Genomic DNA, 23201 nt, shown 5'->3' on the forward strand with positions numbered 1-23201 from the left:
CGGCCTGGAGGATAGGGGACATAGAGAGTCAAAGGATGCAGAAAGGGAAGAGAGGAGGGTTGAGGAGGCAGAATCAGGAGATAGGTTAGAGAAGGTATGAGCAGAGGGAAGAGATGATAGGATGGAAGAGGAGAGAGTAGCAAGGGAGAGAGAGCGAAGGTTGGGACGGCGCGATACCATCCGAGTAGGGGCAGTGTGGGAAGTGTTGGATGAGAGCGAGAGGGAAAAGGATACAAGGTAGTGGTCGGAGACTTGGAGGGGAGTTGCAATGAGGTTAGTGGAAGAACAGCATCTAGTAAAGATGAGGTCGAGCGTATTGCCTGCCTTGTGAGTAGGGGGAAGGTGAGAGGGTGAGGTCAAAAGAGGAGAGGAGTGGAAAGAAGGAGGCAGAGAGGAATGAGTCAAAGGTAGACGTGGGGAGGTTAAAGTCGCCCAGGACTGTGAGAGGTGAGCCGTCCTCAGGAAAGTAGCTTATCAAGGCATCAAGCTCATTGATGAACTCTCCGAGGGAACCTGGAGGGCGATAAATGATAAGGATGTTAAGCCTGAAAGGGCTGGTAACTGTGACAGCATGGAATTCAAAGGAGGCGATAGACAGATGGGTAAGGGGAGAAAGAGAGAATGACCACTTGGGAGAGATGAGGATCCCGGTGCCACCACCCCGCTGACCAGAAGCTCTCGGGGTGTGCGAGAACACGTGGGCGGACGAAGAGAGAGCAGTAGGAGTAGCAGTGTTATCTGTGGTGATCCATGTTTCCGTCAGTGCCAAGAAGTCGAGGGACTGGAGGGAGGCATAGGCTGAGATGAACTCTGCCTTGTTGGCCGCAGATCGGCAGTTCCAGAGGCTACCGGAGACCTGGAACTCCACGTGGGTCGTGCGCGCTGGGACCACCAGATTAGGGTGGCCGCGGCCACGCGGTGTGGAGCGTTTGTATGGTCTGTGCAGAGAGGAGAGAACAGGGATAGATAGACACATAGTTGACAGGCTACAGAAGAGGCTACGCTAATGCAAAGGAGATTGGAATGACAAGTGGACTACACGTCTCGAATGTTCAGAAAGTTAAGCTTACGTAGCAAGAATCTTATTGACTAAAATGATTGAAATGATACAGTACTGCTGGAGTAGGCTAGCTGGCAGTGGCTGCGTTGTTGACTTTGTAGGCTAGCTGGCAGTGGCTGCGTTGTTGACACTACACTAATCAAGTCGTTCCGTCGAGTGTAATAGTTTCTACAGTGCTGCTATTCGGGGCTAGCTGGCTAGCTAGCAGTGTTGATTACGTTACGTTACGTTAAAAGAACGACAATAGCTGGCTAGCTAACCTAGAAAATCGCTCTAGACTACACAATTGTCTTTGAAACAAAGACGGCTATGTAGCTAGCTAGCTACGATCAAACAATTTAAACCGTTGTACTGTAATGAAGTGAAATGAAAATGTGATACTACCTGTGGAGCGAAGCGGAATGTTGACCGGGTAGTTGAAGTTCAATTCGGTAGACGTTGGCTAGCTGTTGGCTAGCTAGCTAGCAGTATCTCCTACGTTAAGGACGACAAATAGCTGGCTAGCTAACCTCGGTAAATTAAGATAATCACTCTAAGTCTACACACTCTAAACTACACAAGTATCTTGGATACGAAGACAGCAAAGACAACTATGTAGCTAGCTAACACTACACTAATCGAGTCGTTCAGTTGAGTGTAATAGTTTCTACAGTGCTAGTAGCCGGTGGACGTTAGCTAGCTGCTGGGCAGATAGCAGTGTAGACTACGTTAGGACGACGAAATACGATAATTACGCAATTATCTTTGATACAAAGACGGCTATGTAGCTAGCTAAGAAGAAATTGCTAAGATTAGACAAATCAAACCGTTGTACTATAATGAAATGTAATGAAAATGAATGAAAAGTTATACTACCTGCGGACCGAAGTGTAGATGCGACCGCTCGCTCCAACCCGGAACCATTCCAAAAACCCCTATTTAGAGGGCAAGTGGGTCAGGATGATATCTATGAACGTGCCCATGTTTACGGATTTGGAATTGTACCTAATAGGTTCCTTGATAATTTGTGTGAGACGGAGGTCATCAAGCTTAGATTGTAGGACGGCCGGGGTGTTAAGCATGTCCCAATTTAGGTCACCTAGCAGTACGAACTCTTACGATAGATGGGGGGCAATCAATTCACATATAGTGTCCAGGGCACAGCTGGGAGCTGAGGGGGTCTATAACAAGCGGCAACAATGCAATGAGGCCCTTTGTCTACTTCCCCCGGAAACAGATGAACTAGTGGATACCATTGTTATGTCTCGGTGTCGAAGTACAAAGTGAGGTAAATGTAATAGACACCCATAGCCTTCCAATCTATATGCTGGAGAAACTACCTCAATTTTCCGTCATATTGCACACAGAGACATAACAATGTTATTCACAAGTTCATCAGACTCTAGGGAAGTGGACAACGGGCCTCATTGCCTAAATCCCAATGTATTCCTTTAAGATGAGTCAGACTGAAGATTTGAAACCTCTCTTCACCACTCATTACCTACCTTTGTATGTTGACTGTTTTTTTTTACTTGATGGTGAATCACAATGAGTTGTTGCTATGTATTTTGGAAGTCTATTGCTTGAGCATGATGCCATATTGAAGAGTTATATTTTGACCGTCACCTGAATTATTTTATGTATTCATACTGAAATTAAATTGTGTAACCATGTATGAAGTTTCTGGACTTGCTTTGGGTATAATAAATTTGTTATTTAAGACTATGTACTAGCCAAGCGTGGTAAAGGGTACACAAATATAAAGATTTAAATGTAGTTAAAGAAGGGGCGTGGAGAGGATTTTCTGAACTGTTAAGAGTAAGAACACCGTTTAAAGCAATATAGAAAAATATTGGTATTTCTGTTGTGATTGGAATATATTGACCAACTTATCAGGACAGTTTTGGATATTTTGCCCTTCAAAATTCACCAGAAACAACCATTTCACAGCAACAACAAAAAAAATGACTGGGGGGGGTATGCCCCCGGACCCCCCAAGAGGGGTGTTGACACCATAACAATCCTCTGAACCCCCCAATATGCAACACAAAGTTACGCCCTTGGTCCCATCAACCTCTGCTGATGGTTTCAGCACTGTGGCTGTCAGGCCTTTACCCAAGGCTGCGCCAAGGAAGGTTGCCAATAAGTGGAGGAAGAAGAAAGTGACTATTCTCACTGTCACACTGGTCAAATGTGCCCTGGAAGAGGAGCAGGGGAGAGAAAAATAAGAAGGTGGTGCCAAAGGCAAGGGACAAGCTTGGCAAGAAAGTAAAAAGAGAGGAACAACAACACAGACCAGGCAGCTGGGAGATCTGTTCTTGTTTGGTCTGTGACGGGGGTTTTGTTGCATCTTGTGCAGGGAGAGAAGTGGGTGAAGTGATCTTCCTGCCAGAGGTGGGCACATGAAAAATGCACCAAAGGTTATGCCACCTACCTCTGACACTTCTTCATATAAAATATTTTAGGCCTAGCCTGTTATCAATTTTCATTTTAAATAAATGCCGGTAGCAGTGAGAGTAATTGCATGACTGCACTTGAGCACGCTTTATCTCGTGCAACATAATCTGAGTGTGCTCCTCTGACGGAGTGTCTGCTCAGAATTGCATAGACTCACCGTTTGATGGAGCACAGGGAAAAATGTTTGGACTCTCGTGGAGCAGAATTAATTGTAGCAGAGAAAAAAACATGTCTTTTTACAATAGAATTTCAACCTTGACGTACCTGTGTTCACACTTTCCCAATAACTTGAATACGTTTGATGTTAAGCAATTAGCTCCTAAAAATGTCCATTGCTACACAGCTAACATGATATAGGAATTGCTCAGTTTGATAATGGAAATTGGTGATTTAGCAACATCTTGCGCACATTAGCGAGTAAAACCAAACCTGATTTATTTATAGTTTTGGTCATAACTGCTTTCAATTGTGGCAGTCTGACTGTCCCATTCCTCTTTATGGTAAAAAGTACATTTTTGGCATGCCACAGAGGTTCTCTAAAGCACAAACATCAACCTGTACTTGGAACATGAAACACACGTTTTTACCAGACGTTCATAGTTTAGCAATTAAAACTATTTTGCAGCCGAGTGGCACAGCGGTCTAAGACCCTGCTAGAGTGCTAGAGGCGTCACTACAGACCCGGGTTTGATCAACTGTCTGTGATCGGGAGTGCCATAAAACGGCACACAATTGGCCCAGCGTCATCCGGGTTAGGGGAGGGTTTGGCCGGGGGGATTTTACTTGGCTCATCACGCTCTAGTGATTCCTTTGTGGCGGGCCGGACGCCTGCAGGCTTGACCTTAGTCGTACTGCGTTTCCTCCTACATATTGGGTTGCTGGCTTCTGGGTTAAGCGGGCGGGTGTTAAGGAGCGAGGTTTAGCGGGTCTTGTTTCGGAGGAAGCATGACACGACCTTCACCTTCCAAGCCCTTTGTGGAGTTGCCGAGATGAGACAAGATCGAAATTGAGGAGAGAAAGGCGGTAAAATACAACAAAACAATTGGTAAATTCAATGGCCTTATGGGCCTATATTTAATTATTTTAAACATTTATATTCAAAGTATACAGATACACAACAATAGATCATCAAACCTCAACAATAGTGATGGGAAGTTCCTCTCGTTCTACTGATTCAGTTTTGTTCGACTCGTTCAGTCAATATAACTGTAACGGTTCTCGTCTGTCGAAGGAGAAGAGGACCAAAATGCAGCGTGGTAGTTATTCATGTTCTTTAATAAATTAACTAGACATGAAATAACGAACAAAACAAAGAATGGACGTGATAGGCTGTACAGGTTATCTGGTGAACACAAACACAGAGACAGGAACAATCACCCACGAAAATACTCAAAGAATAATGTTCCCAATCAGAGACAACGATAAACACCTGCCTCTGATTGAGAACCATTCCAGACAGCCATAGACTATGCTAGATACCCCCACTCAGCCACACACCCAACACCTAACACCCCAAGACAAAACACACCACAATAAACCCATGTCACACCCCGGCCTGACCAAATAAATAAAGACAAACACAATATACTATGACCAGGGTGTGACAGAACCCCCCCCTGAAGTGCGGACTCCCGGACGCACACCAAAAACCATAGGGGAGGGTCCGGGTGGGCGTCTGTCCATGGTGGCGGCTCCGGCGCAGGACGTGGACCCCACTCTATCAATGTCTTAGTCCCTCCTCCTCTCGTCCTTGGATAGTCCAACCTCGCCGCCGACCATGGCCTCGTAGTCCTCACCCAGAACCCCACTGGACTGAGGGGCAGCTTGGCACTTAGAGGAAGCTTAGGCAGATCTTGGCTGACTGGCGGATCTGGAAGAGTCTGGCTGACTGGCGGATCTGGAAGAGTCTGGCTGACTGGCGGATCTGGAAGAGTCTGGCTGACTGGCGGATCTGGAAGAGTCTGGCTGACTGGCGGATCTGGAAGAGTCTGGCGGATCTGGAAGAGACTGGCGGATCTGGAAGAGACTGGCGGATCTGGAAGAGACTGGCGGATCTGGAAGAGACTGGCGGATCTGGAAGAGTCTGGCTGACTGCTCTGGCTGCTCCATGCTGACTGGCTGCTCTGGCTGCGCTGAACAGGTGGGAGACTCCGGCAGCGCTGTAGAGGAGGAAGGCTATGGCTGCGCTGAACAGGCGGGAGACTCCGACAGCGCAGGAGAGGAGGAAGGCTCGGGCAGCACTGAACAGGCGGGAGACTCCGACAGCGCTGTAGAGGAGGAAGGCTATGGCTGCGCTGAACAGGCGGGAGACTCCGACAGCGCAGGAGAGGAGGAAGGCTCCGGCAGCGCTGAACAGGAGGGAGACTCCGGCAGCGCAGGAGAGGAGGAAGGCTCGGGCAGCGCTGAACAGGCGGGAGACTCCGACAGCGCAGGAGAGGAGGAAAGCTCCGGGAGCGCTGGAGAGGCGAGGCGCACTGTAGGCCTGATGCGTGGTGCTGGCACTGGTGGTACTGGGCCGAGGACACGCAAAGGAAGCCTGGTGCGGGGAGCTGCCACCGGAGGGCTGGTGTGTGGAGGTGGCACAGGATGGGCTAGACCGTGAAGGCGTACTGGAGATCTTGAGAGCAGTGCTGGCACAGGAAGTGCAAGGCTAGGGAGGTGCACAGGAGGCCTGGTGCGTGAGGCTGGCACCATCTTCACCAGCCGACTAACACGCACCTCAGGACGAGTATGGAGAGCTGACCCAGGTACCATCAGATCCCCGACACGTTCCGTCGGGCGAATTCCATGCTTAAAGCACCAACACAGCAACTCCCTCATTTCTCTCTCCTCCAATTTCCCCATTAACTCCTTCACAGGGCGATCCGGATGGAGATGGTGGAATTCTGATAACATGAAAGGATCTAACACATCCTCCACCGGAACCCAGCATCTCTCCTCCGGCCCGTACCCCTCCCAGTCCACGAGGTACTGAAGGCCCCTCGCCTGACGTCTCGAATCCAAAATGGATCGAACAGAGTACGCCGGAACCCCGTCGATGTCTAGAGGAGGCGGAGGAACATCACACACTTCAGCCTCCTAGAGCAGGCCAGCCACCATCGGCCTGAGGAGAGACACATGGAATGAGGGGTTGATACGGTAATTAGTGGGCAGTTGTAACCTATAACAAACCTCGTTCACTCTCCTCAGGACTTTAAACGGCCCCACAAACCGCGGACCCAGCTTCCGGCAGAGCAGGCGAAGTGGCAGGTTTCGGGTCGAGAGCCAGACCCTGTCCCCTGGTGCGAACACTGTGGCCTCACTGCGGCGACGGTCTGCGCCAATTTTCTGGCGCCTTAAAGGGCACGCTGAAGGTGGACGTGGGCTGCCTGCCAGGTTTCCTCAGCGTGCCGAAACCAATTGTCCACCGCAGGGGCCTCGGTCTGGCTCTGATGCCAAGGAGCCAGAACCGGCTGATACCCTAATACACATTGAAAGGGAGTAAGGTTAGTGGAGGAGTGACGTAGCGAGTTCTGAGCCATCTCTGCCCAGGGCACGAACTTCGCCCACTCCCCCGGCCGATCCTGGCAATAAGACCGCAGAAACCTACCCACATCCTGGTTAACTCTCTCCACCTGCCCATTACTCTCGGGGTGAAAACCTGAGGTAAGACTAACCGAGATCCCCAGACGCTCCATGAACGCCTTCCAGACCCTTGATGTGAACTGGGGACCCCGATCAGACACTATATCCTCAGGCACCCCATAGTGCCAGAAAACGTGTGTAAACAGGGCCTCGGCAGTTTGTAAGGCCGTAGGGAGACCGGGCAAAGGGAGGAGACGACAGGACTTTGAAAACCAATCCACAACAACCAGGATTGTGGTGTAACCCTGTGAAGTTGAAAGGTCAGTCAAAAAATCCACCGACAGGTGCGACCACGGCCGTTGAGGAACGGGTAGAGGTTGTAGCTTACCTCTGGGCAGGTGTCTAGGAGCCTTGCACTGGGTGCACACCGAGCAGGAAGAAACATAAATCCTCACGTCCTTAGCTAAAGTGGGCCACCAGTACCTCCCTGCAAGACAGAGCATCGTCCGACCTATCCCAGGATGACCAGAGGAGGGTGACGTGTGAGCCCAATAGATTAATCGGTCGCGGAGAGCAGACGGAACGTACAGACGACCAGCTGGACACTCGGGGAGAGGGCTCTGCACGTGACGCCCGCTCAATGTCAGCGTCCAGCTCCCACACTACAGGCGCCACCAGACACGAAGCTGGGAGTATGGGAGTGGGATCCATGGATCGCTCCTCTGTGTCATACAGCCCAGACAATGCGTCTGCCTTAACGTTCTGGGAGCCTGGTCTGTAAGAAAGCGTATACACAAAACGAGTGAAAAACATGGCCCACCTTGCCTGGGGAGGATTCAATCTCTTCGCCTGCCGGATGTACTCCAGATTGCGGTGGTCAGTCCAGATGAGAAAAGGGTGTTTAGCCCCCTCAAGCCAATGCCTCCACACCTTCAAAGCTTCTATGACAGCTAACAGCTCTCGGTTCCCCACATCATAGTTTCGCTCTGCCGGGCTGAGCTTCTTCGAAAAGAAAGCACAGGGGCGAAGCTACAGTGGCGTACCCGAACGCTGAGAGAGCACTGCTCCTATCCCAGCTTCGGATGCGTCCACCTCCACTATGAATGGCAAAGAGGGATCCGGATGAGCCAGCACAGGCACCGAGGTAAACAGAGTCTTCAGGTGCTCAAAAGCCCTGTTCGCCTCAGCCGACCACTGCAAGCGCACCGGGCCCCCCTTTAGCAGGGAGGTAATGGGAGCACGGCTATAATGCGGTCGCTCTCCATCTCCACTCCTGAAGTGGAAATCCGATGCCCTAGGAAGGAGATGGATTGTTGAAAGAACAAGCATTTCTCAACCTTGACATATAGATCATGCTCCAATAGGCGACCAAGCACCCTGCGCACCAGAGACACATGCTCGGCGCGTGTAGCAGAGTATATCAGAAAATCATCGATATACACCACTACACCCTGCCCGTGCAGGTCCCTGAAGATCTCATCTACAAATGATTGGAAAACTGATGGAGCATTCATCAACCCATATGGCATGACAAGGTACTCATAATGACCTGAGGTGGTGCTAAATGCCGTCTTCCACTCATCACCCTTCCGAATACGCACCAGATTGTACACACTCCTGAGATGCAATTTTGTGAAAAAACGTGCCCCGTGCACGGATCCGGGATCGTGAATAAAGCCTCAGGCTCATTAGCATAACGCAACGTTAACGATTTCTGAAAATCGCAAATAAATTGAAAATAATGCGCCTGCTCTCAAGCTTAGCCTTTTCTTAACAACACTGTCATCTCAGATTTTCAAAATATGCTTTTGAACCATAGCAAATCACTAATTTGTGTAAGAGTATGCTAAGCTAGCTTAGCATTTTGAGTAGCATTTAGCACGCAACATTTTCACAAAAACCAGATAACCAAATAAATAAAATCATTTACCTTTGAAGAGCTTCGGATGTTTTCAATGAGGAGACTCTCAGTTACATAGCAAATGTTCAGTTTTTCCTGAAAGAATCTTTGTGAAGGAGAAATCGCTCCGTTTTGTACATCACATTTGGCTACCGAAACGAACCGAAAATTCAGTCACCAAAACGTCAAACTTTTTCCGAATTAACTCCATAATATCGACCGAAACATGGCAAACGTTGTTTAGAATCAATCCTCAAGGTGTTTTTTCACATATCTCTTCATTGATATGCAGTTCGTGGAAGCCTGCTTTCCCCTAAATCGCATGGAAAAATACCAGCAGCTGAAAAAGACGCACCAATTTCGACGGAGGACACCGGGCGGACACCTGGAAAATGTAGTCTCTTATGGTCAATCTTCCAATGATATGCCTACAAATACGTCACAATGCTGCAGACACCTTGGGGAAACGACAGAAAGGGCAGGCTCATTCCTCTCGCATTCACAGCCATATAAGGAGACAATGGAAAACGGAGCCTCAAAAATCCTGCTGGTTTCCTGGTTGCCGTTTCATCTTGGTTTTGCCTGTAGCTCCCGTTCTAGGGCACCTACAGACTATCTTTGCAGTTCTGGAAAATTTATAGTGTTTTCTTTCCAAAGCTATCAATTATATGCATAGTCGAGCATCTTTTTGTGACAAAATATCTTGTTTAAAACGGGAACGCTTTTCATCCAAAATTGAAATTGCGCCCCCAGAGTTTCAAGAGGTTAACTCAATAACCGTATTGATCAGAGGTAATGGGTAACTATATTTCACTGTGATTTTATTAAGACCTCGATAATCAATGCACGGGCATAAACCGCCATCCATTTTTTCACAAAAAGAAACTCGAAGAAACGGGTGAAATGGATGGCTGAATGAACCCCTGATGCAGGGATTCAGAGACATATGTCTCCATAGCCTCCGTCTCCGCTTGCGACAGGGATACACGTGACTCTTGGGATATGCAGCGTCTACCAGGAGATCTATCGCACAATCCCCCCCGTTAATGGGGTGGTAATTGAGTGCGCACGGTGGAGACCTGGTCTGGACTTTCCACCGTAGTAGCACCAACGGAAACCCCTAAACACCTATCTGAGCATTCTCGTGACCACCCCGTGAGAGCCCTCTGTGGCCAAGAAACAGTGGGGTTATGGCAAACTAACCAGGGTAGGCCTAGCACCACAGAATACGCAGGAGAATCAATAAGGAAAAGACTAATCTTCTCCCTGTGACCCTCCTGCGTTATCATACACAAAGGTGCGGTTACCTCCCTGATAAACCCTGACCCTAATGGTTAACTATCTAAGGCATGAATAGGGAAAGGCATATCCACAGGAACAATAGGGATCTCTAAACTATGAGCGAGACTTTTATTAATGAAATTCCCAGCCGCACCTGAATCTACTAGCGCCTTATACTGGGAATGCAGTGAAAAATCAGGAAAATAGACAGAGACAAACATTAGTGCAGCAGAGGGCTCTGGATGAGAATGGTGCCTACTCACCTGGGGTGAAGCCAGAATGCCCTGCCTGCCTTCTCTATTCCCAGAGGAACCAACCCGGCACCGACCAGCAGTGTGCCGCCCTCTGCGACCATGAATAGTGCTCGACCGGGAACCCCCTCCGGTCTCCCCGCGCACCATCGCTCCCAATTCCATAGGTTCGGGAGAGAGGGTGCGGGCGGATGGAACAACCAGACCCCGATCTAGACGTCCACGAGTAGCCAGCATGTTGTCCAGCTTGATGGACATGTCCACCAGCTGGTCGAAGTTGAGGGTGGTGTCTCTACAGGCCAGCACCCGACGGACGTCCTCGCGTAGACTACAACGGTAGTGGTCGATCAGGGCCCTGACGCTCCATCCAGCGCCGGCAGCCAAGGTCCTAAACTCCAAAGCAAACTCCTGTGCACTCCTCATCTCCTGCCTCAGATGATGATAGAGGAGCTCACCCGCTGGTTTGCCTTCACCCGCTGCTTTGCCTTTGTGTTTTTTTGCGTGTTATTTCTTACATTAGTACCCCAGGTCATCTTAGATTTCATTACATACAGTCGAGAAGAACTACTGTATATAAGATCAGCGTCAACTCACCATCAGTACGACCAAGAATATGTTTTTCGCGACGCGGATCCTGTGTTCTGCCTTACAAACAGGACAACGGAATGGATCGCATGCAGCGACCCAAAAAAACGACTCCGAAAAAGAGGGAAACGAGGCGGTCTTCTGGTCAGACTCCGGAGACCGGCACACCGTGCACCACTCCCTAGCATTCTTCTTGCCAATGTCCAGTCTCTTGACAACAAGGTTGATGAAATCCGAGCAAGGGTAGCATTCCAGAGGGACATCAGAGACTGTAACATTCTGTGCTTCACGGAAACATGGCTCACTGGAGAGACGCTATCCGAAGCGGTGCAGCCAACGGGTTTCTCCACGCATCGCGCCGACAGAAACAAACACCTTTCTGGTAAGAAGAGGGGTGGGGGCGTATGCCTTATGGCTAACGAGGCATGGTGCGATGAAAGAAACATACAGGAACTCAAATCCTTCTGTTCATCTGATTTTAGAATTCCTCACAATCAAATGTAGACCGCATTATCTACCAAGAGAATTCTCTTCGATTATAATCACAGCTGTATAAATCCCCCCCAAGCAGACACATCGATGGCTCTGAACAAACTTTATTTAACTCTTTGCAAACTGGAAACCATTTATCCAGAGGCTGCATTCATTGTTGCTGGGGATTTTAACAAGGCTAATCTGAAAACAAGACTCCCTAAATTTTATCAGCATATCGATTGCGCATCCAGGGGTGGAAAAACCTTGGATCACTGTTACTCTAACTTCCGTGACGCATATAAGGCCCTGCCCCGCCCCCCTTTCGGAAAAGCTGACCACGACTCCATTTTGCTGATACCCCTGGGTCTCGACCCCGCCCTGTGCAACTGGGTACTGGACTTCCTGACGGGCCGCCCCCAGGTATCTCCTCCCCGCTGATCCTCAACACTGGGGCCCCACAAGGGTGCGTTCTGAGCCCTCTCCTGTACTCCCTGTTCACCCACGACTGCGTGGCCACGCACGCCTCCAACTCAATCATCAAGTTTGCGGACGACACAACAGTGGTAGGCTTGATTACCAACAACGATGAGACGGCCTACAGGGAGGAGGTGAGGGCCCTCGGAGTGTGGTGTCAGGAAAATAACCTCACACTCAACGTCAACAAAACTAAGGAGATGATTGTGGACTTCAGGAAACAGCAGAGGGAACACCCCCTATCCACATCGATGGAACAGTAGTGGAGAGAGTAGCAAGTTTTCAGTTCCTCGGCATACACATCACAGACAAACTGAATTGGTCCACTCACACAGACAGCATCGTGAAGAAGGCGCAGCAGGCTGAAGAAATTCGGCTTGTCACCAAAAGCACGCAAACTTCTACAGATGCACAATCGAGAGCATCCTGACGGGCTGTATCACCGCCTGGTACGGCAACTGCTCCGCCCTCAACCGGAAGGCTCTCCAGAGGGTAGTGAGGTCTGCACAACGCATCACCGGGGGCAAACTACCTGCCCTCCAGGACACCTACACCACCCAATGTTACAGGAAGGCCATAAAGATCATCAAGGACAACAACCACCCGAGCCACTGCCTGTTCACCCCGCTATCATCCAGAAGGCGAGGTAAGTACAGGTGCATCAAAGCTGGGACCGAGAGACAGAAGCTGTTTTTCAATCTCAAGGCCATCAGACTGTTAAACAGCAACCACTAACATTGAGTGGCTGCTGCCAACACACTGACTCAACTCCAGCCACTTTAATAATGGGAATTGATGGGAAATTATGTAAAATATATCTCAAGCCACTTTAAACAATGCTACCTAATATAATGTTTACATACCTGCTCTGTACCATCACTCGTTCATATATCTCTATGTACATATTCTTTATCCCCTTACACTGTGTATAAAATTTAATTTTGGAATTGTTAGTTAGATTACTTGTTGGTTATTACTGCATTGTCAGAACTAGAAGCACAAGCATTTCGCTACACTCGCATTAACATCTGCTAAACATGTGTATGTGACAAATAAAATTTGATTTCATTTTGAATTTGAGGTACCCAGCATCATGGTTACATTGCTCCAGACCACCACAAGGGGGAGTTAGAGCACTCATCATGCATTTGGGCCCCAAGGTTTTTATAGGACCAATCATATCGAGTGGTTCAAATGATGAGTTTGACGCGAGCCACCCGTTCCTGGTGACGTTCTTCAGCAAAGATGGCTGACAAAACATTACAATGTATTAATTGGGGTTGGGGCCGATTGTGGCTAAAAACACTTTATCAAGTGGAATCTTTAACATGTGGAAAGGGGAAAAAGCAGTAATATTACTTTTTCACAAGCGTAGCAGGATGGACTATTAGCTGAACAATAGAATATTCAACCTTTACTAAAGAATTATCTAATAGCCGAGCGAGGTGTGAACCGCCACATCGTGGGCTACAGTTGAAGTTGAACGTTTACATACAATTAGGTTGGAGTCATTAAAACTAGTTCTTCAACCACTTCACAAATTTCTTGTTCACAAACTATAGTTTTGCAAGTCGGTTAGGACATCTACTTTGCATGACACATGTCATTTTTCCACCAACAGTTAATTACAGACAGATTATTTTGGTTTGTAACTGCACATGGGGACAAAGATTGGACTTTTTGGAGAAATGTCCTCTGTTCTGATGAAACAAAAATAATCTTCATTTTAATTAGACTTTTCAAACAACAGGGCTTAATTGGAGTCTTTCTTCGGAGTCTAGACCTATATAAAATAACTTAACTGGTTGAGGTAAGCTATGAGGCTTAACAGCCTAATAGAGGTAGTGTAATGCTCCGGGTGTCGTGGGTGTGGAGTCAAATGCAGGAGACAGAGTTCAATGCTGTGCGTCTTTAATAGCACCAACGCACCACAGGGTGCTCACAATAGTTATGTTCCCAAACACAGGGAATCAAAATGTACAACGGAAAAAATCACGACCAGGCACTAACACGTACCTCTACAACAGAGCCGAAGGTTACACTGAAATAATCCCGCACAACAACCAGGCGGGCCGGCTGTCTAATAAAGAGAAACGAATTAAACATAAACAGGTGCTACCACAACATACAAGGAGGGGGAGGAAAGACAATCAGTGGCAGCTAATAGGCCGGTGACGACGACCGCCGAGCGCCACCCGCCCGGGAAAGGGAACCACCCTCGATCGGACTCGTGACACTACCCCCCCCCCCCCGACGCGCGGCTCCTGCAGCGCGCCGGCGCCGGCCTCGAGGTCGCACCCCGGAGGACGAGGTGCAGGGCGATCTGGATGGAGGCGATGGAAATCCCTCAACATGGATGGATCCAAGATGTCCCCCACTGGTACCCAGCACCTCTCCTCCGGACCGTACCCCTCCCAGTCCACGAGGTACTGCAGGCCCCTCACCCGGCGTCTTGAGTCCAGAATGGCCCGGATCGTGTACGCCGGGGACCCCTCGATGTCCAGAGGGGGGGGGGGACCTCCGGCACCTCACTGTCCTGCAGGGGACCAGCTACCACCGGCCTGAGGAGAGACACATGAAACGAGGGGTTAATACGATAATAGGAAGGGAGTTGAAATCGATAACACACCTCGTTTATTCTCCTCAGGACATTAAAGGGCCCTACACACTGCAGACCCAGCTTCCGGCAGGGCAAGCGGAGAGGTAGGTTTCGGGTCGAGAGCTAGACCCTGTCCCCCGGGGGCCTCACTGCGGTGGCGGTCAGCACTCCTCTTCTGCCGTCCACTCGCTTGTCGTAGAGATTCCTGGACGGCCCTCCAGGTCTCCTTGGAGCGCTGTGCCCATTCCTCCACCGCAGGAACCTCGGTCTGGCTCAGATGCCATGGTGCCAGGACCGGCTGGTACCCCAACACACACTGTGAAGGGGACACGTTAGTAGAGGAGTGGCATAGTGAGTTCTGAGCCATTTCAGCCCAGGGAATGTATCGTGCCCACTCCCCTGGCCGATCCTGGCAATACGACCACAGAAACCTACCCACCTCCTGGTTCATTCTCTCCACCTGCCCATTACTCTCGGTGTGATAACCGGAGGTCAGGCTGACAGAGACCCCCAAGCGTTCCATGAACGCTCTCCATACCCGAGACGTGAATTGGGGGCCCCGATCAGAAACGATGTCCTCCGGCACCCCGTAGTGCCGAAAGACATGGGTGAATAATGCCTCCGCAGTCTGTAGGGCTGTAGGGATACCGGGCAACGGGAGGAGACGGCAGGACTTAGAGAACCGATCCACAATCACTAGAACCATGGTGTTCCCCTGAGACGGCGGAAGATCGGTCAGGAAATCTATGGACAGATGTGACCATGGCCGCTGTGGAACGGGGAGGGGTTGTAACTTCCCTCTAGGAAGGTGCCTAGGAGCCTCACTCTGAGCGCACACTGAACAGGAGGAGACATAACCCTTAACGTCCTTAGCCAACGTAGGCCACCAATACCTCCCCTGAAGACTCCCCACTGTCCTCGTCACCCCAGGGTGACCCGAGGAGGGTAGGACGTGAGCCCACCGAATCAGTTTGTCCCGAACACCAGGCGGCACGTACCTTAGCCCCGCTGGACACTGAGGAGTTGCGGGTTCAGCCCGTAACGCCCGCTCGATGTCTGAGTCCACCTCCCATACCACTGGTGCTACCAGCTTTGAGGCGGGAAGGATGGGAGTAGGTTCGGTGGACCCATCCTCCGTGTTGTAAAGGCGGGACAGTGCGTCAGCCTTTACGTTCTGGGAGCCCGGTCTATAAGACAAAGTAAACCGGAACCGGGTGAAGAATATGGCCCACCTTGCCTGACGTGGGTTAGCTGCCCGAATATACTCCAGATTCTGGTGGTCGGTCCAGATGAGAAAGGGGTGCTTAGCCCCCTCAAGCCAGTGTCTCCACACCTTCAGAGCTCTAACCACCGCTAGCAACTCCCGGTCCCCCACATCATAGTTACGCTCCGCTGGGCTGAGCTTCCTTGAGAAAAAAGCGCAGGGGCGGAGTTTTGGTGGCGTACCCGAGCGCTGTGATAGCACGGTACCCACCCCAGCCTCGGACGCGTCCACCTCCACTATGAATGCTAGAGAAGGGTCCGGATGCGCCAACATGGGCGCATCAGTGAACATCTGGCCAAAACCCCGGATAAACCTCCGGTAGTAGTTGGCAAAACCCAAAAACCGCTGCACCTAATGCGGTCGCCCTCCATCACTACCCCCGAGGTGGAAATGCGATATCCCAGAAAAGAGACGGCTCGTTTAGAGAACACGCATTTCTCAGCCTTGACGTATAGGTCATGCTCCAGCAGTCTACCAAGCACCTTGCGCACCAGAGACACATGCACGGTGTGAGTGGCCGAGTAGATCAGAATGTCATCGATATAAACAACCACTCCCTGCCCGCACAGGTCCCTGAGAATCTCGTCTACAAAGGATTAAAAAACGGCTGGAGCATTTTTTAACCCATACGGCATGACGAGGTACTCATAGTGGCCTGATGTGGTACTAAATGCGGTTTTCCACTCATCTCCCTTCCGAATACGCACCAGACTATACGCGCTCCTGAGATCCAGTTTTGCGAAGAACTGCGCTTCGTGGAACGATTCCACCGCCGTAGCGATGAGAGGTAGACAGTAACTATACCCCACTGTGATGGCGTTTAGACCTCTATAATCGATACATGGACGCAAACCTCCCTCCTTTTTACTCACAAAAAAGAAACTCGAGGAGACGGGTGAAATGGAGGACCGAATGAACCGCTGTCCCAGCGACTCCGTGACATATGTCTTCATTGCCAACGTCTCCTCCTGGGACAGCGGGTACACGTGACTCTTGGGAAGCGCAGCGTCTACCTGTAGATCTATCGTACAATCCCTTCCAGGTCGATAAGGTGGTAATTTAGTCGCTTTCACTTTACTGAAAGCGATTGCCAAATCGGCATGCTCGGGGGGGAATGCACACCGTGGAACCCTGGTTGGGACTCTCCACCGATGTGGCACCGATGGAAACTCCCAAACACCTTCCAGAACACTCCTCTGACCACCCCTGGAGAACCCCCTGTCTCCACGAAATTTTAGGATTGTGCCGGGCCAGCCAGGGAGTCCCCAGCACCACTGGAAACGCAGGCGAATCAATAATAAAGAAACTGATATGCTCCCTATGATTCCCCTGCGTCACCATGTCCAGTGGGACCGTGGTCTCGCTGACCATCCCTGACCCTAATGGCCGGCTATCTCGGGAGTGCACGGGGAAAGGAGAATCTATCAGCACCAGCGGAACCCCTAACTTAAGGGCGAGTCCGCGATCCATAAAGTTCCCAGCTGCGCCTGAATCGACTAGCGCCCTATGCTCGGAAGAGGGAAGAAAGTGAAGGAAAAAAGTTAAGACAAACATGTGGCCAACAGGGGGTTCTGGGTGAGTTTGATGCTGATTCACCTGGGGTGACCGAGAAGCGTTCCGCCTGCCATCTCTACTCCCAGACGGGCCCCCCCAGCACCGATCAGACGTGTGTCCTCTCCGACCACAGTTGGTGCAGGGAAGGCCTCCTCCTCCGGTACCCCTCGGCGCAGCCCCTCCCAACTCCATCGGAATGGGAGCGGAGGGGCTGGGTGGTGGAACGCACAGGACCCTCTCTGAACGCCCGCGGGCAGCCAGCAGATTATCCAGTGACAGGGTGGTGTCCCGACACGCTAACTCCCGGCGGACGTCCTCTCGGAGACTACACCGGTAGTGGTCGATAAGGGCCCTGTCGTTCCACCCGGATCCTGCTGCCAAGGTCCGGAACTCCAGCGCGTAATCCTGGGCGCTCCTCCTCTCCTGGCTGAGATGAAATAGACGTTCTCCCACCGCTCGGCCGTCTAGAGGGTGATCAAACACGGCACGGAAGCGGCGGGAAAACTCTGGGTAGTGCTCCCGTGCTGAGTCTGGGCCATTCCAGACTGTGTTCGCCCACTCCAGAGCACGACCCGTGAGGCAGGAGATGAGGACACTCACCCTCTCCGCTCCCGGGGGAGTAGGTCTGATGGTGGCCAGGTATAGCTCCAGCTGAAGCAGAAACCCCTGGCAACCCGCCGCCGCTCCATCATAAGCCCTCGGTAGCGTCAGACGGAGGGTGCTGGAGTCGGGAGATGGGGAGTCCGGAACCGTGGGTGCCGAAGGTGGAGAGAGAGACCACTCCTCTCCCATCGGTCCATTCTCTCCATCACTTGATCCATCGCGGATCCGATGGAGGACGGTGGTGTGGTGGAGAACCCGTTCCTCCATCGATGGGAGAGGGTTGGCTGCTGCTCCTGCTGACTCCATTCAATTTGGTGGTGCGGGATTCTGTAATGCTCCGGGTGTCGTGGGTGTGGAGTCAAATGTAGGAGACAGAGTTCAATGCCTTGCGTCTTTAATAGCACCAACGCACCACAGGGTGCTCACAATAGTTACGTTCCCAAACACAAGGAATCAAAATGTACAACGGAAAAAATCACGACCAGGCACTAACGCGTATCTCTACAACAGAGCCGAAGGTTACACTGAAATAATCCCGCACAACAACCAGGCGGGCCGGCTGTCTAATAAAGAGAAACGAATTAAATATAAACAGGTGCTACCACTAAACATACAAGGAGGGGGAGGAAAGACAATCAGTGGCAGCTAATAGGCCGGTGACGACGACCGCCGAGCGCCACCCACCCGGGAAAGGGAACCACCCTCGGTCGGACTTGTGACAGGTAGGATATTTTATTTATTTAGGCCTACTTAAAATTGCAACTGGTCAAAAATGTAGCATCCTACATAAAACAGGCATTAACGAAAAAAGTCTGCACGTTTGAGCTAAAACAATGTAACTAATCATGAAAAGCGCACATTTGTAAATCCCAAACTCTAAAAGTAATTGGAAAGGTAGATACAAATTATGTTTGACATTGTGGTTACAATAAAGAATGTAGCCCATCATGCAAATGTCTCTTATTACAGGACTTAGGACAATACACCTTTTATAGCCGGGCTACTGTTGTGAAAAACCCTCAACTTGCAATGTATTCGATGCTTAAGTACTCTAAAGTGTTACATTTCTTCATCAACATCTTTATGCTTTCGTGAACTTCTTATGGCTGGGGGGCAGTATTGAGTAGCTTGGATGAATAAGTTTCCCAAAGTAAATATATGCATATTATTATTAGTATTGGATAGAAAACACTCTCAAGTTTCTAAAACGGTTTGAATGATGTCTGTGAGTATAACAGAACTCATATGGCAGGCAAAATCCTGAGGAGAAATCAAAACAGGAAGTGAGAAATCTGAGCTTGGTATGTATTCACCACAGTTCCCATTGAAATCCCCTTGAGATATTTATGATGTTGCACTTCCTAGGGCCTCCACTATTTAAATGTGAATGAGACTTCTACTGTGTTGTGGGACTGAATGAGAGCAGGTGACTGGCAGTCAGCCATTTTCTGATCATGGCGCATTCCTCAGGGTATCCACTTGCGTTCTATTGCTCATCAAGACACAAAGGAATATTCCGGTTGGAACTTTATTGAAGCTATATGTTAACTTGTTATGGCTGCAATCCCGCTAACGGGATCGATATGACAACTACCAGTGAAAATAGAGTGCGCCAAATTCAAATCACAGAAATCTCATAATTACAATTCCTAAAATACATGTCTCATACCATTTTAAAGCTATTCTCGTTGTTAATCCCACCAAAGTGTCCGAGTTCAAATATGCTTTTCAGCAAAAGCACTACAAACGATTATGTTAGGTCACCACCAAATGACAAACTATATATATATATATATATATATAGTTCTACCTCTCCTTAATGCAACCGCTGTGTCTGATTTCAAGCAAACCATGCAATAATCTGAGACGGCACTCAGAAAAATAGTCACAATAGCCGCCATGTTGGCGTCAACATAAACAAGAAATTACATGATAAATATTCCCTCACCTAAACATCACAATTGGTCCTTTTGTTCGATTAATTCCGTCCATATATATCCAAAATGTCCATTTATTTGGCGCGGTTGATTGCGCAACGTCACTACAAAATATCTCAAAAGTTGCCTGTAAACTTTGCCAAAACATTTCAAACTACTTTTGTAATACAACTTTAGGTATTTTTAAACGTTAATAATCAATCAAATTGAAGACGGGTCTATCTGTGTTCAATACAGGAAGACAACAAACCAACACTACTTTTCAAGTCTTGCGCAACTCTCAACAGTGTTACCAATTTCCTAGATGGCCGTACTTCTTCATTGCACAAAGGAATAACCTCAACCAAATTCCAAAGACTGGTGACATCCAGTGGATGCAGTAGGAACTGAAAACAAGTGCCTAGGGAATATCGTTTCCCAATGAGAACTCACTGAACAGACAGAGACCTCAACAACAACAAAAATCTGAATTGTTAGTCCTCAGGGTTTTGCCTGCTACATAAGTTCAGTTATACTCACAGACATGATTCAAACAGTTCTAGAAACGTGAGTTTTCTATCCAAATCTACTAATAATATGCATATCTTATATTCTTGGCATGAGTAGCAGGAAGTTGAAATTGGGCACGCTATTTATCCAAAAGTGAAAATGCTGCCCCCTATACCTTAAGAAGTTTTAACAAGGTGTTACAGTACACCCTCAATATAATTCATATCATAAGCTTAATAGCATTGTAGTGCTCTTTTTACTTGCACACAATAGAGCTGGGTCATCCCGTCCTGCCCCTAGGGTTCCACGGCCCTGCAGCACCTTAACACAACACACCCTACTCAGCTTTAGGATCTTAGTGAAACATTAATTATTACTTTCCGGTATGTTAGACGAAGGCCAGAGGGACAACCCACAAGACGCCAGACCCCTAGGGCCAAGACTAAGCAGGCCAGCAGCCACCTATTTGTCGGCAAATCCGTATCTCTCCTGACTTCGGCATGTTTTCAATACACTAAACCCACTTCCAGCGCCGACAGAGATGGCCGCCTCACTTCACATTCATAGGATTTTTTTTTTTTTATGTGTTATTTCTTACAATGTTACCCCAGGAAATTTGAGGTTTTATTACATACAGTCGGGAGGAACTATTGGATATAAGAGCAACGTCAACTCATCAACATTACGACGAGGAATAAGACTTCCCGAAGCAGATCCTCTGTTTGGCTCACCACCAAAGACAATGGATCGGATCCCAGCAGGTGACCCAAAACAACGCGCCGTAGAAGGGGCAGACGGAGCGGTGTTCTGGTCAGGTTCCATAGACGGGCTCATTGCGCACCGCTCCCGAGCATACTACTCGCCAATGTCCAGTCTCTTGACAACAAGGTAGACGAAATTCGAGCAAGGGTTGCTTTCCAGAGACACATCAGAGACTGTAACGTTCTTTGTTTCACGGAAACATGGCTCACTCGAGGCATGCTATCGGAGTTGGTATTGCCACCTGGTTTCTTCACGCATCGCGCCGACAGAAACAAGCATTCCTCTGGTAAGAAGAAGGGCGGGAGTGTATGCCTTAAGATTAATGAGACGTGGTGTGATCATAACAACGTACAGGAACTCAAGTCCTTTTGTTCATGTGACTTAGAGTTCCTCACAATCAAATGCCGACCGCATTATCTAACAAGAGAATTCACTTTGATCATAATCACGGTCGTGTATATTCCCCACAAGCAGACACATCGACGGCCCTGAAAGAACTTCATTCGACTCCATGTAAACTGGAAACCACATATCCTGAGGCTGCATTTATTGTAGCTGGGGATTATAACAAGGCTAATCTGAAAACAAGGTTCCCTAAATTCTATCAGCATATCGATTGGGCAACCCGGGCTGGCAAAACAGTGGATCATTGTTATTCTAACTTCCACAACGCATATAAGGCCCTCCCCCGCCCTCCTTTCGGAAAAGCTGACCACGACTCCATTTTGTTGCTCCCAGCCTATAGACAGAGACTAAAACAGGAAGCACACGCGCTCAGGTCTGTTCAACGCAGGTCTGACCAATCAGATTCCACGCTTCAAGATTGCTTCGATCACGTGGACTGGGATTTGTTCCGCATTACGTTGAAAAACGACATTGATGAATATGCTGATTTGATGAACGAGTTAATTAGCAAGTGCATCGGTGATGTTGTACCCACAGCGTCTATTAAAACATTCCCCAACCAGAAACAGTGGATTGATGGTAGCATTCACGCAAAATTGAAAGCGCGAACCATTGCTTTTAATCAGGGCAAGGTGACCGGAAACATGACCAAATAAAAACAGTGTAGCTATTCCCTCAGCAAGGCAATCAAACATGCTAAACGTCAGTATAGAGACAAAGTGGAGTCGCAATTCAATGGCTCAGACATGAGAGGTATGTGGCAGGGTCTACAATCAATCACGGACTACAAAAGAAAAACCAGACCTGTCGCAGACCACAATGTCTTGCTCCCAGGCAGACTAAATTACTTCATTGCTCGCTTTGAGGACTATACAGTGCCACTGACTGGGCCCGCTACCAAAACCTGTGGGCTCTCCTTCACTGCAGCCAACATGAGTAAAACATTTAAACGTGTTAACCCTCGCAAGGCTGCAGGCCCAGACGCCATCTCCGGCCGAGTCCTCAGAGCATGCGCAGACCAGCTGGCTGGTGTGTTTACAGACATATTCAATCAATCCTTATCCCAGTCTGCTGTTCCCACATTCTTCAAGAGGGCCACCATTGTTCCTGTTCCCAAGAAAGCTAAGGTAACTGAGCTAAATGACTACCGCCCTGTAGCACTCACTTCTGTCATCATGAAGTGCTTTGAGAGACTAGTCAAGGACCATATCACCTCCACCCTACCTAACACCCTAAACCCACTCCAATCTGCTTACCGACCCAATAGGTCCACAGATGACGCAATCGCAATCACACTGCCCTAACCCATCTGGACAAGAGGAATACCTACGTAAGAATGCTGTTCATTGACTACAGTTCAGCATTTAACACCATGGTACCCTCCAAACTCGTCATTAAGCTCCGCCCTGTGCAACTGGGTCCTGGGCGTCCTCACGGGCCGCCCCCAGGTGGAGAGGGTAGGTAACAACATCTCCACCCCGCTGATCCTCAACACTGAGTCCCCACAAGGGTGCGTTCTCAGACCTCTCCTGTACTCCCTGTTCACCTACAACTGTGTGGCCA

Source organism: Oncorhynchus masou, chromosome 3, assembly GCF_036934945.1.
Source record: "Oncorhynchus masou masou isolate Uvic2021 chromosome 3, UVic_Omas_1.1, whole genome shotgun sequence".
NCBI lineage: Eukaryota > Metazoa > Chordata > Actinopteri > Salmoniformes > Salmonidae > Oncorhynchus > Oncorhynchus masou.